Here is a 6,722-nt window from a genome sequence, read left to right as displayed (position 1 = left end):
TCAAGGAAGATAATAAAATAATTTTTAAAAATGTCATGAACCCTTTAAGATATTCCTATAATATATCACCATCATTTGCAAATTAACATTAGACCTACCCCAGATTCTGAACAAAGTTGATCACATATCGGTGGAGGCTACTAAATTGTATCATATCCTACTGTTGCAGATTCAATGGTACTTTCAAATGTAAAATCATTGCCTCAAGATTCAAAATTATATTGCAGTTTGGAGGTTTGCATCCCTAATACAGTGCTGTGAAAAAGTAGTTCTTCTGTTTTTGTGTATATATCATGCTAAAAAGTTTCAGAAATCAAAACAAAATCTAATATAAAACAAAGGTGACCTGAGTAAACATAAAATACAGTGTTTAAATGATAATGTTATTTAGTGAAGCGAAAAAACATTATCCAATACCAACTGGGCCTGTGTGAAAATGTATTTGCCCCTTGTAGTTACTAATTCCCCAAATCTATGAAATTGCATTCATAATGGAGTTCAGCTGGACTAGACACAACTAGGCCTGATTACTGCAAACCCTGTTCAATCAAATCAACACTTTTTCAACAGCATGAAGATGGTAAAAAAGGTCGTACCCAGTAGCACACTATGCCGACGTTGAAAGAAATTCGAGAAATTCATCGGTCTGGGAAAGGTTACAAAGCTATTTCATAGGCTCTGGGACTCCAAAAAACCACAGTGTGAGCCATTTTCTACAAATGGAAAAACAGCACAGTGGTGAAACGTCCTAGAAGTGGCCGACCTTCCAAAGAGCACAGCAACAACTCATCCAGTAAGTCACAAAAGAGCCATGGACAACATCAACCGACCTACAGGCCTCTCTCGCATCAGTAAAAGTCACTGTTCATGACTCCACTATCAGAAAGACACTGGGCAAAAATGGCCAGGTGAAAAACACTTCTAACTGCTAACCTGACTCATCTGAATTTTGCCCAAACACACATTGATTAACCTTTTTGGGAGAATGTTCTATGGACTGATGAGTTGAAAGTGGAACTGTTTTGGAAGACAGGAGTCCCGTTACATCTGGCATAAACCAAACACAGAATTCCACAAAAAGAATATCATACCTACAATCAAGCATGGTGGTGGAAGTGTGATGGTCTGGGGATGCTTTGCTGCTTCAAGGCCTGAGCAACTTGCAATAATTGAGGGAAACATGAATTCTACTCTATACCAGAAAATCCTAACGGAAAATGTCTGGTCTTCAGTCCGTAAGTTGAAACTCAAGCGGAACTAGATTATACAGCAAGACAATGATCCAAAGCATAGGAGTAAATCATAGTCCTAGAAGTAAGTGAAAGACTGATCTCCAGTTATTGGAAGCATTTGGTTGCAGTTATTGCTGCTAAAGGTGGCACAACCAGATTTTGAGTTTCATGGGGCAATTATTTTTTCTCATTGATGATAGGTGTTGGATAACTTTTTTGCTTCAGTAAAAAATATATATAATAACTGTATTGTGTGCTTATTCTGGTTGCCTTTGTTTTATGTTGGATTTTTGTTTGAAGATCTAAAACGATTTACTGTAGTATGAGATACACATAAAAAGAGAAGAAATCAGTATGGGGCAAATACTTTTTCAGAGCAGTGTAAATACTGACTCAGCTGTGTTACGTGTTATATCCCATGTGTTTTAAGCTAAAGCAGCATAAGAGGGAGCATGATGATCACCTTAAATATGATTGAACTGAGCTTTCCTTCTTAACATGTTTTATGAGTTTGTGCTTGTGGACACAGGGGACATACTACATGTAAGCAGGGTGAAAGTCACCATTGAGGAAAGACATGTCCATTAGAAACAGTATCCTTTACAGTATAACTCTGTCCACTCAGTAGCCAGAACAAATTGTGACCTTTCCCATCCATTTTTAACCCTGATAGACAAGTGACTAATGTCTTTTTCTCCTGCACACTCACTATATATGACCACACTACATATTTATAGCCTTCATAATGACTTTTAGTGGCATTATTGTAGACACTGATTGCAGATCTATTTCAGACGCCCTTATTACACTAGAGCTTAATCAACTTCACATTTTAAATGAAGTACAATATTTATATTGAAATAACTGCAATTCTTCAAACTGACTTCCCTTGAAATCAGCTTTATTGAACATCACTAAGCCATTCAACTTCATTTTCACTTCCTCATTGGAGCATCAGGTTGCTTTTTACAGCCTCGGTTGGATTTCATGACTTCCAGATATTGAACGTTTTGCATGTCTGCACACATACATGCAAATTCCTAGCCAGATGTTCAGATGTTGTGCCTTTTTTTGCACATTTTGCCGGTCCTAATTAGATGTCCAGATATTGAACATTGGCTTCCTATATGCTCACTATATGGGTTATAACATAATGACACGGTAGAACGAACATGTCAATGCTACTTGACTGTAAAAGCCCATATTAGATTCATCACATCCATTTTCTCTACCACTTATCCTACAATGGAGCCTATCCCAGGGGACTCAGGGTACAAGGCAGAGGATACCCTGGATGGGGTGCCAACCCGTCGCAGGGCACAATCACACACACACACACACACACACACACACACACACACACACACACACACACACACATTCACACACTAGGGACAATTTGGAAGTGCCAATCAGCCTACAATACATGTCTTTGGACTAGGGGAGGAAATCAGAGTACATGGAGGAAACCCCCAAAGCACAGGGTGCATACTCCATGCACACAGGGCGGAGGCAGAAATAGAATCTCCAGTCTTAGAGGTGCGAAGCAAACGTGCTAACCAGTAAGCCACCACACCATATTATATTCAGCTAAAGTGGAAAAAAAAACAATGACAAAAAACCCCCGTCTGCAATAAGGGTTTAATGGAGTCAGTCTTATTTTTAAGGACATGTACCTTTCATATTTACATTACAGCATTTGGAAGACACCCTTATCCAGAGTGACTAACAATTATCTTATTTTGTATAACTGAGCAGTTGAGCATTAAGGTCTTTGCTCAAGGGCCCAACAGTGGCAGCTTGCCAGTGCTGAGGTTTGAACACACAATCTCCCAATCAGGGGTCCAGCATCTTAACGGCTGAGCTACCACATCCCTATTTATTCCCCTATTTAATGATCTGGTGATGTGAACATGTGAAAGCAAAGTTTGGCATAAATGATGTTCATTTATTCATGCATTTATTAATTTGTATACACAAAGTTTAGAATTTAACTGTTCGGTGTAATTTGCCAGCTTAAAGTAGAACATAAGGTTATTGTCACGTCACGGCAAACTAGCAACTCCATTTCCCAGAATGAACTGCAAACTACAAACATGGCCAACAACTACAACTCCCAAACAACACTCAAAGACATTCAAGGTCGCCTGCAGACTAATCACACACGCCTGTTCCCAATTACACTCTTAATTACACCACAATACTTAAGAGACTCTCACACACAATGTCTTCGCAAAGTGACTCGCACAGTTGATCTTTTCTCTGTCGTGTACCAAGCGTTTCTCTAGTGTTTGTTAGCTCGTTTTTTTTTTCTTCTTTTAAATATATAAACTTTGTTTACTCCTTTGACTTTGGTTCTCTGCTTTGCCTGATTGTGACCCCTGCCTGTCTTTTGCCTTGCCTTCTGGATGTTATACTTTTCATTAAATCTCTTAATTGCAATTGCATCTCTCCTAGTGCTCATTATGTGACACTGGTCTTAAAAAGTGAAATTTGGAAGCTTTACTTTCACTATCAATACTGTGCCAGTGATTCTAGTATTTGAACAGTAAAATTCATTCAGACTGCTGTAAGGTGTTACCTCACACATATGACACAGAAGTGTGCGCGTGTGCGCACATGCACACCAGCAAACATGCATACAAAAATGTCTATTTAAAGTAGCTGAATCTATTCACATAAATAAGGAGATTGAGAAAGTGATAGCCAGCTAAAGTATGATGGAAAAACATGACTGAGCGTAAGAAGAAATATGTGTGTGAGAGAGAGAGAGCTGCTGAGAGAATCAGTGCACGACCTCTGCTGTGTCACTCTCTGGGTGGGACGTTTGAGTGTGTGATCAGTGGGTTAAGGGGTAGGCAGACCACATCGCAGGAACACACGCTCACACATGCGCACGCTGCAGTTCAGTCCTTAATTCACTGGATTTACTGTCAGTGTGGAATTTCACATGTGATCATGTTGCATGTGTATACTCAGTCTGGGTACTTCAATTTCCTCCCATTTACCAAAACCCTACACAGATTGACTACTGTAGGTAAATAGTCTGCACTTACATAGCACCTTTTAACATTAGTGGTTCTACAAAGCACTTTACACTATTTCTCATTGATTCATTCCCACACACACACCCCAGTGGCAAGCCTGCCATGAGGAGCAACTTGGGTTTAGTGTCTTGCCCAAGGATACTTGTGGAGGCATGTGGACCGGGAATCGAACCACCAACTCAAGCCGCCCGCAATTACTAGAAGAAATAAAACACTGTCATATTGAATATGCACTCACTGAACACTTTGATAGAAACATGTGGCAGTTGGGCAATGAATAAAATCATGCACATGCATACATAGCAAGAGATCCAGGCATTTTCACATGAAACCTCACAATAGGGGGAAATCTCAGTGATCTCAGTGATTTTCACACAAATCAGTCCCTAGAGTTTGCACTGAATGGCATGAAAAACAAAATTAAACATACACTGCGTGGCAGGTGAAAATGCATTGTTGGTGACAGTGGTTGTAAGAGAATATTCAGGCTGGTTCAAGCTGACAGGAAAGCTACAGTAACTCAAATAACCACTCTTTACATCCGTAGTGAAAAGAAAAGCATCTCAGATTACACAACATGCATAGTCCAAATATTAGTTTAATATTTTAATGGACAATGTGATTTACAATAAATAAAAATCAACTGTAGCCTACTGGCTCACTTATGTCCCCATGTATTCTATATTTGCTTGATGAAAATGCAAGGGTAGCACTGATGTCATTTTAATCTAAAAGCATCTATATATTCATCTCCATGGTTGTTCATTGATATATTTTCTTCATTTCATTCTTGAAACATATACCGAGTAAACTGAGAGTTTATGGATAAACCTAGACATACTTTTCAGCATCAAGAATATGTGCAGCATGTTTCAATGCTGTTTTAAGGTGTTAAGACATAGCGTGGGGATGGATCAGCTTATGCTGCATTCTCAGTTGGTTTTAAAAAAAGAACTATCTGGTAAAAAATCAATTCCCCCTTTTCACACCTGAGAAGAACAAATGTCCCTGTACTTGTTTTTATTCCCTTATCACAGAGTGTCGGGCGAGAACAGACCTGATCACACCATCCATATGCATACACACACACACACGCGCGCACACGCACACATGCACACACAAACACACACACACACACACACACGCGCACGCACGCATCACTGCAGTTGTGCGAATCAAATGTTCTCATAAAAGCACAAAGCACATAACAAGCTGATTCAGGAGTGAAGGACAGGTACCTACTATAAGATATGCTGCTTTGTTGCCTTGCTGATGATTTACAGCTTATGGTCCAGGTTTTTATTTATTTATTTTTATGAAGACTGGTGGTATCATGAGTTCTGCCAAGTGCTTTAGCCCTAAAACCTTGTTGCCTCGGCCAGGAGGTTAAGACTTGAATCTTCCAAAAAAGGATAATGACCCCAAACAAAAAATCCACGTTACCCTCGCTCAGTCTCTTGATTTGAATCAGATAGAAATTCTGTGGTCTGAATTAAAGAGTGAAGAGGCAATGCACCATGCAACATATGAATATAAATGACCATGAGATGTTCTGCATTACAACATGCTACAAAATGTATTAGAAACTTCCTAAACATTATTAGAAGGGGCCAGATATGAACTGTGGGTGCTGATAATTTAAACTGATGTTTCACATAAAGAATGTTGCTCATTGTTATGAAGTGCTAAGAATCCAAATCACCCCCCCCCTCCCCCCACAACACGCACGTAACACACACGCACGCACACCTCACAACTCTGGCATATATTGACATGAGCAGGATATAATAATTACAGTGTTCTCTTTGGGTTTTCCTTATTGAGACCAGAATTTTTGTCCCCATGACTCTATGAGGTGTGGGAACAGGATGCTGTCCGCATGAACAGAAGAGCACACACACACACACACACACACACACACACACACACACACACACACACACACACACACACACACACACACACACACACACACACACACACACACACACTATTATAGCTATGTCAGCACAATACCCTCTACTATCTTTTTTCCTTGATGTTTATTTATATGCACGTATTTGAAAGAAGTGAGAAATTATTGTGTATGATAGTGGCAGTTTAATAGATAATTCTCCCTATCTGTGTGTGTGTGTGTGTGTGTGTGTGTGTGTGTGTGTGTGTGTGTGTGCGCGCATATGTGTGGGCATGTGCCCTTTTTCCAGGACTCTGGCTGAGACAACAGCTGCTCTCTAATATGGAAAGGAAGCTGGTTGTCCTGTTCTTCAATGCCAGAGTGCAGCCGTCAGGATATGCAGAAGCACACTGGAGATGAATATGTGAGGAATTGGAGTGGGGTGTTGGGGGGGAGGGGGGTTTGTTGTCTGCACCATGTTTTTACCTATTTACATTGACAAACTTTCCCCATAATGATAGGAATAACTGACAATTTAGCCTTGTGACA

This window comes from Ictalurus punctatus, chromosome 16, assembly GCF_001660625.3.
Source record: "Ictalurus punctatus breed USDA103 chromosome 16, Coco_2.0, whole genome shotgun sequence".
Classification (NCBI taxonomy): Eukaryota; Metazoa; Chordata; class Actinopteri; order Siluriformes; family Ictaluridae; genus Ictalurus; species Ictalurus punctatus.
The sequence above is the reverse complement of the archived record's forward strand: the minus strand, read 5'-3'. Positions refer to the sequence as shown.